General features: G+C 43.9%; 1 protein-coding gene across 5 annotated transcripts in view; it reads right to left on the bottom strand.

The window, feature by feature from the left end:
* LOC110521287 (pleckstrin homology domain-containing family A member 7) overlaps positions 1-11,546 on the bottom strand; it is a 169,754-nt gene that overhangs the window by 156,185 nt on the left and 2,023 nt on the right. The window lies entirely within an intron of this gene.

Consider the following 11,546-nt stretch of genomic DNA (forward strand, 5'->3'; position numbering starts at 1 on the left):
TATTTTTATTTGTCAGAGAGCAGAGGCTGTGTAGAGGGTATGACCAAGACTCCTCTCCACAGGGTTGCTATTAGCTCAGCTGTCCCTCTCTCCTCTCCTCCTGACTCTGGAAACACCTGGCTAAACCCCAGCAGAAACTCCCTGCATCCGTTATTTACTGACAGAAAAATGGAGGGAGAGAGAGAGAGAGAGACAGGATGGAGGAAGGAGAGAGCGGTGTGCATGCGTGTGTATGACTGTATAGGAATGTGTGTGTGAGACAGTGTTTTGGGGTGAGAGCAAGCAGCATCAACAGAACTACCCAACTGGGAAGCGCTGATTCAGAGACATCCAAGGACATCCAACCCCTTCCTCCCTCCCCCTGCCCCTCCCTCTCTCCTTCTGAACAGAACATAAAATATTCAAGTTGGCTCTAGTCTGTTCCAATCCAGACAGTCCTGTGGTGCGTGCCGATTCTTTTTGCTGAATGCACTGCAGTCAGCCACTGAATATAAAATCATTCCTTCCAAAAATACAGCACATCACACTGAACAATGAGAGTCTTTTACAGGCTCCAAGGTCATGTTTCATTTATAGAGCAATGTGGAGCTGTTAGTGTGGGGGGAGGGGGGGGAATGATTTACCTGTAACTCCTCTATGGGTTAATCATTCTCACACCAGCAGAGATTAACTTCCTCTCCCCGAGCTAACAGACAGGCAGATAGACGGTACACCACAGATAATATACAAAATGGCTGGTGCATAGGTTGCAGCGAAAAGTTGATCGTTATCAAAAGAAAGATCCACTTCAACAATTCCACAACCGTGCATGGAGATTATCCTTGCATGTACATTCCCAAAGAACTAATAATGGTGCCGCGAGCAAACACAAACTCCGTTGGGCTGTTTTGAGCTGCCAGAAAACTGTTGCTCTATGAAATAGCCATGGTATTATTTATCCCAAATGGCACCTATCCCTATAGAGTACACTACTTTTGACCAGAGCCCTATGGGCCTTGGTCCAATGTAATGCACTACATAGGGAATAGGGTGCCATTTGGGACCCTACCTATGGTCTCCGAGACTCCTTTGTATCCTTGTCGTGACAAAGAAAGCCAGAGCAAGCTGACCCTATACTCTGACTTTCCACAGGCCTACTAAATTAATCTTAGTTATCACTTACTGAAGTTAAACCCTCCATTATTAGACCCACATATACACCATAATAATGATATAACATGTCACAGGCCTACATTATAAGCCCATATGGCCTGGGCACCGAAAAAAAAATATGACACTGAAATAAAACAGGACAATCAATCACACTCAAATTAGGCTACGCCTGTCATCACAACAGCTTAAAATCTCAATTAAGTGTTACCACATGGTTTTAGCCTGTTTAATATCACAAGGCTTCTACAATAGTTGACCTGTCCTAGTCGTAAAAAGCCATAGCACCGATACAGAAGGTCAAACTCAACGGGGGCAGTCAGGTGTCATACTAATGCACTGTGGCTTTCTCCCTAGTCAAGGTGCCATAAAAAAGGACGCTTTTTCTTTAGGAGGAGTCATTTACAGAGGAAGTCCAAGATATACAACTACTTATGTGAAGACAATACTGCAAAGTACAATGTTTCACGTAGACTTTATCTGTCAACGGCAGCCATCCAAGTGTGATGTTTTTCAAGCTAGGGTTGTTTCAAGCCGTGGAGGCTGGTGGGAGGAGCTATAGGAGGCTGGGCTCTGTTTGGAACAGAGTTAAACATGTGGGTTCCATTGATTCCATTCCAGCCATTACAATGAGCCTGTCCTCCTATCGCTCCTACCACCAGCCTCCACTGGCTTCAAGCTCGGTTGTTTCTTTGGAACAAAGACAGGCAGTAACTGACTGAAAAATACCCTGCTGAGCTTTCATTAACGTTGTGTGGTCTGATTTAATGTCATTTATTCAAGTCCATTACGCACAGATTCTGTTTTACCAAGATGAACCAGTTGTGTAGAGCATGATGCCCACTATCACGAACATTGTGGATTAATACCTGCAAGAGCCATAATACTGACTGTGTTTTTGTTCCTTGTAAGCAGCTTTAGGCTAAGCCCATCTGTGACATGGCCATGATATTATTACCATTATGCTTCCATTGGCAAGCACACACACACACTATATGTATTACTACAATAGGGACCCATGGCCTCGAGCCCAAAAGCAACAATTGGGTATGTGTTACAGCCTCTGCTGTAGAAAAGATAATCTAGCTGTATATTCATAAATAATCTTTGAGAACTAAACTACCAATACAAAAAACTAAAACCAGCCAACCATTTCATGTGGATGAATTACCTGACGAATGAAACAAAAAGTCACAACCAGGCTGATGGAAACACTAAATGCGATACAATTTTATAAATGCTTAGACAATTTGTTAGTTTGCCGGTGGGATCTTTTTGTGTCTGTAAAATTATGCGCAAATGTGAAAATGTAGATATAGTAAACTTGTAGTCAACCGATGGATGATATGTTGTGTGGTTTATTAGGCTACAGATGAAATAAATGATGATGAACTTCACAAGGTGATGAGCTTGATGCTCCTTTCCAATAAATTATTCTGGTGACATTATGATTGATGCTTGGCTGCAGTTTGACAAATATTGTTCTTATCCATAATAATCTCATCATGTAGGTAGCCTACCTGCACTGTATCTGCTAGCTGTTGGCTAGAGCGCATGTGCCAAGACAAGAGTGGGCACATTTGCTATATAATGCAACAGTTATGACAAAACCATCAGTAGAGTTGAAAAAGCGATAAAAACCCATTGAACTTGTATTTTTAATTCGGGACACAGGAATTTAACGGTAAAATAAATGTTTGTGTGCGCTGTCATCACTCACAGCCTTTAACTCGCAAAAAGTCTGTTTGATGGAAATATCTCTGGTGGGAAAATGTGCATACCGTTTTATGCAGATTTTAGAATATTTGCTGCTGTTACCGATATTTGTTATGCAAAGGGTTGTAGTTATAGTAGGAAAGGAACAGTTGTACAAAGTTCTGAAGCAAAAAAGTTATATAAGTATCTTGCCTGCACATTAACATCATATAACCTTCCTTGAGACATTGAGACCAGGGCCATGTTCAATAGACATGAAACTGAAGAAAGTGGTGCGACACGGATGGTTCAATCTGAACTGGTCAAATAAAACGCTCATCTTATTTTTTGTTGCGAAACATTTTGGTACAGTATGACCTAACGAACACGACCCTGAAGTTGTTTCTGAACAGTAGAAGCTGAGCAGTGCTGCAGGTGGGAGCAGCACGCTATTGAATCCCAGTGCAGATGCAACATGAGGTAATATGTTATTTGCATAACATCTGTATAACATATTGAATTCTGAGTGTCCATATGCTAACGAGGGCGCTGGCTCGAGTGAGTTAGATCTGGAGAGCATCAGTCTCTCGTATGCTGCTTGTAATGTGAAGCCACACACCATTAGCAATAAATACATGAAATTTAAGTTACACCATTCTTAGTTATTAAACTAATATAGGCAAACATACACTGAACAAAAATATAAACCCAACATGTGAAGTGTTGGTCCCATGTTTCATGAGCTGAAATAAAAGATCCCAGAAATGTTCCATACGCACAAAAAGCATATTTCTCTCTAAATTGAGCACAAATGTGTTTACATCCCTGTTATTGAGCATTTCTCCTTTGCCAAGATAATCCATCCACCTGACTGGGTGTGGCATTTCAAGAAGCTGATTAAACAGCATGATCATTACACAGGTGAACCTTGGGCTATGGACACTAAAAGGCCACTGCCATTAAAATGTGCAGTTCTTCACACAACACAATGCTACAGATGTCTGAAGATTGAGGCAGCGTGTGATTGGCATGCTGACTGCAGGAATGTCCGACAGAGCTATTGCCAGAGAATTTAATGTTAATGTCTCTACCATAAGCAAGCCTCCAACATAGTTTTTAAATCATTTGTCAGTACGTCCAATCGGGCTCACAACCGCAGACCACATGTATGGCGTCATGTGGGCGAGCGGTTTGCTCATGTCAACATTGTGAACAGAGTGCCACATGGTGGCGGTGGGGTTATAGTATGGGCAGGCATGAGCTACTGACAATGAACCCAATTGCATTTTATTGATGGCAATTTGAATGATGAGATCCTGAGACACATTGTTGTGCCATTCATCCGCCATCATTACCTGATGTTTCAGCATGATAATGCACGGAACCATGTCACAAGGAACTGTACACAATTCCTGGAAGCTAAAAAGGTCCCAGTTCTTCCGTGGCCTGCATACTCACCAAACATGTCACCAATAAGCATGTTTGGGATGCACTAGAATAGATTGATGTGTACGACAGCGTCTTCCAGTTCCCGCCAACATCCAGCAACTTCGTACAGCCATTGAAGAGGAGTGGGACAACATTCCACAGGCCACAATCAACAGCCTGATCAACTGTATGTGAAGGAGATGTGTCACGCTGCCTGAGGCAAATGGTGTTCACACCAGATACTGACTGGTTTTCTGATCCACACCCCTACCTTTTTTCAAGGTATCTGTGACCAACCAATGCATATCTGTATTCCCAGTCATGTGAAATCCATAAATTAGAGCCTAATGAATTTATTTCAATTGACTGATTTCCTTATATGAACCGTAACTCAGTAACATTTTAGAAATTGTTAGATGCGTTTATATTTTTGTTCAGTATAGATCACATGACACACAGCTGAAGCTCTCCAATGAAGGTCTAAGCCAAGCCATTACCACTCTGCTCCCATGTACCCAGTCCCTTCAGAGCTGCTCCCATGTACCATTGTCCCTTCAGAGCTGCTAACAAGCCAAATGAGGAGGTTAGGAGGAGGGGGCTAAAAGTGTCATCCTACATTAGAGATTGGCCCTAACAGCCGCCAGTCACTCCTGATTGGCCCTGACAGCCGCCAGTCACTCCTGATTGGCGCTGACATCCACCACCCACTCCTGGCTGTGCGATCTGCAGCACTCCAGTCCCTCCATACCAACCGTCCCTCTTCCTCTTCTCGTCACAGCCTTAATAACAGTGAATTTGGAAAGTATTCAGACCCCTTGACTTTTTCCACATTGTTACCTTACAGCCTTATTCTAAAAAACATTTTTATTGTTTTTTTCCCTAATTAATCTACACACAATACCCCATAATGAAAAAGCAAAAACTGTTTTCTAGAAAGTCATGGAAATTAATAAATGATAAAAAGCTGAAATTTCAGACCCTTTTCTCAGTGCTTGCTTTTTTGAAGCACCTTTGGCAGCAATTACAGCCTCGAGTCTTCTTGGGTATGACGCTACAAGCATAGCACACCTGAATTTCCCCGTTGGGATAATAAAGTTGATCTGAATCTGAGTATTTTGGGGAGTTTCTCCCATACTTCTCTGCAGATCCTCTCCAGCTCTGTCAGGTTGGATGGGGAGCATAGCTGCATAGATACTTTCAGGTCTCTCCAGAGATGTTCAATCAGGTTCAAGTCATGGCTCTGGATGGAACACCCAAGGACATTCAGAGAATTGTCCCGAAGCCACTCCTGCATTGTCTTCGCTGTGTGCTTAGGGTTGTTGTCCTGTTGGAAGGTGAACCTTCACCCCAGTCTGAGGTCCTGAGTGCTCTGCAGCAGGTTTTCATCAAGTATCTCTGTACGCACATTTGGCCTAGTGTCGTCCAGGTTAGGGAGGGCTTGGCCGGTCTCATCGCGCACCAGCGACTCCTGTGGCGGACCGGGCGCAGTGCACGCTAACCAAGGGATGGTGCCAGGTCCCGACGTGACGCTTGGCATTCAGGCCACAGAGTTCAATCTTGGTTTCATCACATCAGAGAATCTTGGTTCTCATAGTCAGAGTCCTTTAGGTGCCTTTTACTGAAGAGTGGCTTTTGTCTGGCCACTCTACCAAGACCTGATTGGTAGAGTGCTGCAGAGACGGTTGTCCTTCTGGAAGGTTCTCCCATCTCCACAGAGAAATTCTAGTGCTCTGACAGAGTGACCATCGGGTTATTGGCTCTTCACCCCAGATTGCTCAGTTTGGCCGGGCGGTCTGCTCTGGGAAGAGTCTTCGTGGTTCCACTGTGTTCTCAGGGACTTTCAATGCTGCATAAATGTTTTGGTACCCTTCCCCAGATCTGTGCTTCGACACAATCCTATCTCGGAGCTCGACAGACAGTTCCTTCGACCTCATGGCTTGGTTTTTGCTCTGACATGCACTGTCAACTGTGAGACCTTATATAGACAGGTGTGTGGCTTTCCAAATCATGTAACAATCAATTGAATTTACCATAGGTGGACTCCAATCAAGTTGTAGAAACATCTCAAGGATGATCCATAGAAACAGGATGCACCTGAGCTCAATTTCAATTCACCTAGCAATGGGTCTGAATACTTAAGGTATATGACTTTTATTTTTCATAAACTTTGGCAAAAATGTCTAAAAACCTGTCATTATGGGCTATTGTGCGTAGATTGGAGAGGAAAAACAATAATTTAATCCATTTTAGAACAAGGCTTTAATAAAACAAACTATTGAAAAAGTCAAGGGGTCTGCATACTTTCCGAATGCACTGTAAGATTCCTCTGACACTCCTGCAAGAAATGTATCCCCTGATTTTCATCCATCCCTGGGATTTGATATTTTTTATTTCACCTTTATTTAACCAGGTAGGCTAGTTGAGAACAAGTTCTCGTTTACAACTGCGACCTGGCCAAGATAAAGCAAAGCAGTGCAACAGAAACAAAGTAATTACAATTCATCAGATTAACTCTGGAGTGATAGATGAGCAGATGGTGTGTAAGTAATGATACTGATGTGCAAAAGAGCAGCAAAGTAAATAAAAACAATATGGGGATGAGGTAGGTAGATTGGGTGGGTTATTTACAGATGGACATGTACAGCTGCAGTGATCGGTTAGCTGCTCAGATAGCTGATGTTTAAAATTAGTGAGAGAAATGTAAGTCTCCAGCTTCAGCGATTTTTGAAATTCGTTCCAGTCACTGGCAGCAGAGAACTGGAAGGAATGGCGGCCAAATGAGGTGTTGGCTTTGGGGATGACCAGTGAGATATATCTGCTGGAGCGTGTGCTACGGATGGATGTTGCTATCGTGAACAGTGAGCTGAGATAAGTCTGTTAGTGTAACAGTATAGACTTTACGTCCGTCCCCTCGCCCCGACCTGGGCGCGAACCAGGGACACTCTGCACACGTCAACAGTCAACACGTCAAAGCAACGTTACCCATCGCTCCACAAAAGCTGCGGCTCTTGCAGAGCAAGGGGAACCACTACTTCAAGGTCTCAGAGCAAGTGACGTCACCGATTGAAATGCCACTAGCGCGCACCACCACTAACTAGCTAGCCATTTCACATCGGCTACACTAGGTAAAGCTCCGCCTTATAGATGACCTGGGGTCAGTAGGTCTGGCGATGAATATGTAGCGAGGGCCAGCCGACTAAAGCATACAGGTCGCAGTGGTGGGTGGTATAAGGCGATTTGGTAACAAAACAGATGGCACTGTGATAGACTACATACAATTTGCTGAGTAGAGTGTTGGAAGCTATTTTGTAGATGACGTCGCCGAAGTCGAGGATCGGTAGGATAGTCAGTTTTACTAGGGTAAGTTTGGCGGCGTGAGTGAAGGAGGCTTTGTTGTGAAATAGAAAGACGATTCTAGATTTGATTGGAGATGTATAATATGAGTCAGGAAGAAGAGTTTACAGTCTAGCCAGACACCTAGGTATTTGTAGTTGTCCACGTATTCTAGGTCAGGACCGTCCAGAGTAGTGATGCTAGTCGGGCGGGCGGGTGCGAGCAGCGAACGGTTGAAAAGCATGCATTTGGTTTTACTAGCATTTAAGGGCAGTTGGAGGCCACGGAAGGAATGTTGTAAGGCATTGAACCTCGTTTGGAGGTTAGTTAACACTGTGTCCAAAGAAGGGCCAGATGTATACAGAATGGTGTCGTCTGCGTAGAGGTGGATAAGGGAATCACCCGCAGCAAGAGCGACATCGTTGATATATACAGAGAAAAGAGTCGGTCCGAGAATTGAACCCTGTGATACCGCCATAGAGACTGCCAGAGGTCCGGACAACAGGCCCTCCGATTTGACACACTGACATCATCTGCTCTGCGAAGTAGTTGGTGAACCAGACGAGGCAGTCATTAGAAAAACCAAGGCTATTGAGTCTGCTGATAAGAATATGGTGATTGACAGAGTCGTAAGCCTTGGCCAGGTCGATGAAGACGGCTGCACAGTACTGTCTCTTATCAATGGCGGTTATGATATCGTTTAGTACCTTGAGCTTGGCTGAGGTGCACCCATGTCCAGCTCGGAAACCGGATTGCACAGCGGAGAAGGTACGGTGGGATTTGAAATGGTCAGTGATCTGTTTATTAACATGGCTTTCGAAGACTTTAGAAAGGCAGGGTAGGATGGATATAGGTCTATAACAGTTTGGGTCTAGTGTGTCATCCCCTTTGAAGAGAGGGATGACCGCGGCAGCTTTCCAATCTTTAGGGATCTCAGACGATACGAAAGAGAGGTTGAAAAGACTGGTAATAGGGATTGCAACAATGGCGGCGGATAATTTTAGAAAGAGGCTCCACATTGTCAAGCCCAGCTGATTTGTACAGGTCCAGGTTTTGCAGCTCTTTCAGAACATCTGTGATATGGATTTGGGTGAAGCTGGGGAGGCTCAGGCAAGTAGCTGCGGGGGGTGAGGAGCTGTTGGCCGGGGTTGGGGTAGCCAGCGCCCGCTAGTGGCACAGGGGACTCCTGGAGGAGCTACCCAAGCATGTAACTCCCTCACTGACATCCAAAGGGAGGAGGGGGTGTGTGTGTAATGTCATATACACAAGTGTAAGGGTGTGTGTGTGTGCATGTGTGCCCTCCCCTGGAGCGTAAAGGGGATTATTCGCCACAAGGCCAGGCAAATACGAGTCTGGAGGAAAAACAGCGAAGACATGAATGTGGTCCAATGCAAACAGCCAAAGACATAGATAAGAACCAATCTGGCCTTCCCATCCCCGCAATGAGCTCATCCTCAACTATGTGCTCAGTCCATGTTCTGTTGATCTATAAGTAAGTAAAAGAATGGGGTTTGGGATGGATGTGTTTTGGTGGTACAGAGGTGGGTACATGCTGTTTTCTTTTGGTGGGTTTGGGAGATGCGTTTTGATGGTCTAAAAGTGGGTACACTTGCAGTAGCCAGCTCCACTTAAAAGGGCAACTCAAGCCATTTATACTGAACAAAAATATTTCAACGAGTTTACTAAGTCACAGTTAATAGAAGGAAATCAGTCAATTGAAATGAATTCATGAGGCCCTAATCTATGGATTTAACATGACTGGGCAGGGGCTCAATCAGAATACATTTTTCCCCACAAAAGGGCTTTATTACAGACAGAAACACTCTTCCGTTTCATCAGCCGTCTGGCTGGCTGGTCTCAGACAATCCCGCAGGTGAAGAAGCCGGATGGGGAGGTCCTGGGCTGGCGTGGTTACACATGGTCTGCAGTTGTGAGGCCGGTTGGACGTACTGACAAATTCTCTAAAGCTACGTTGGAGGCGGCTTATAATAGAGAAATAAACAAAATTATCTGGCAACAGCTCTGGTGGACATTCCTGTAGTCAGCATGCCAATTGTACGCTCCCTCGAGACATCTGTGGCATTGTGTTGTGTGACAAAACTGCACATTTTAGAGCGGCCTTTCATTGTCCCCAGCACAAGGTGTACCTGTGTAATGATCAGCTTCTTGATATGCCACACATGTCAGGGTGAGGGATTATCTTGGCAAAGGAAAAATGCTCACTAATCGGGATGTAACCAAATTTGTGCACAAAATCTGAGAGAAATAAGCGTTTTGTGCGTGTGAAACTTTTCTGGGATGTTTTATTTCAGCTCATGAAACATGCGACCAACACTTATATTGATAAAAATATAAGTAGTTGACTTACAAACAGGGAGTTGACAGACAAACAGAGCTGGCTTGACAAACTGGAAAGGCCATACCGGGTACCTGGTGAAGGTACAGTAGATATACTCTGGGCTGTGTTCATTTGGGCATGCAACAGAAAACGTTTTAAAATGAAAATGAGCAAGTCCAAGTAACTGTTTCAGTCCCTTTTCTTCCAGTTGGTGCCTAATGAACACAACCCTGGATTATATCGGCAAATGTCTATGCCAATCCCACATTTAGAGCTGGTGTGGGCACCCTGAGGGAGATTATGGTGGCATTTAATCAAGCTACCAACATGCTATCAGATTGAAAAAGTTTGTGGTTTATTGGTCTGTAAATTATTAATCTTACACAAACTCTGTTGCGCGAGCAAAACTCATGTGACCACTTGACGCGATGTTATCGTTCTGGCTCATTTTTCAAAATAAAAGCCTGAAACTATGTCTGAAGACTGTTGACACCTTGAGGAAGCGATAGGAAAAGGAATCTGGTTCATATCCCTTTAAATCCAGCAACGGGAGGCTATGGAACATGGAGTTTTCAAAATAGAAGCCACTTCCTGTTTTGATTTTCCTCAGGGTTTTGCCTGCAATATCAGTTCTGTTATACTCACAGATAATATTTTGACAGTTTTGGAAACTTTAGAGTGTTTTCTATCCAATACTAATAATAATATGCATATATTAGCAACTGAGACTGAGGAGCTGGCCGTTTACAATGGGGACCTTTTCATCCAAGCTACTCAATACTGCCCCTGCAGCCATAAAAAGTTAAGGTATACACACACATACAATAAAAACAGACTGCACTGTTCTAAGGGCATAACTTAACTTCAAGTGGACAGTCAGACCACAGGGGGAGAAGATCATCATTTAGACAACTGAGAGAGCATCCAAAGACAATGAAAAACACATTATATTGGAGAGCGCTCTATGCTATTGTAAAAAACATGAAAACATGCTCAGTCAGTCAGTAGCAGTGCTGGCCAGAGCAAACATCTCTAGAGATGTTCTATAAACACAACCTTTGGAAGAAGTCCTCCCTATTAGAATAGGAGATTGGATTGTGAGGATGTTATTACTTCAGCTTGTTATTTCTACACAAGGTTCCCACTCGTACAGCCAGACAAAAGGGATGCAAAGAGCACAAACTCCCAAGGACGAATACTGACAGAACAGGTTGATGGACGTCAAACGAGGGCTATAGATGAGTTCCAGGCCTCCAAGGATGGAATCTCGCTCTCAAAAAGGACAACTATACTGAAGTCACTCACTATCATTAATTTCACCACAGGATCCCCAGAGTATTGATTCTGCAGTATCCCTGAGTTGCATAATAACATTATGTCACCCACAGCAGACACTATGTCACAGTAGGGCTATTTGGCATCCTAGCATAGCATTATATAATGGTAAGGAGCTGCAGGTGCCTGGTGGATAAGAGTGGAGACCAACACTGGAAAAGGAAGTGCAAAGTCACAGTCAAAATAGAATTCAACTGTACACAGACATTAGCAAATAATATGCCTTAGTATGCAATGAATTATTTGGTACATGGGAATTTAACCTGAA

The sequence above is a fragment of the Oncorhynchus mykiss genome, chromosome 30 (assembly GCF_013265735.2).
Source record: "Oncorhynchus mykiss isolate Arlee chromosome 30, USDA_OmykA_1.1, whole genome shotgun sequence".
Lineage (NCBI taxonomy): Eukaryota > Metazoa > Chordata > Actinopteri > Salmoniformes > Salmonidae > Oncorhynchus > Oncorhynchus mykiss.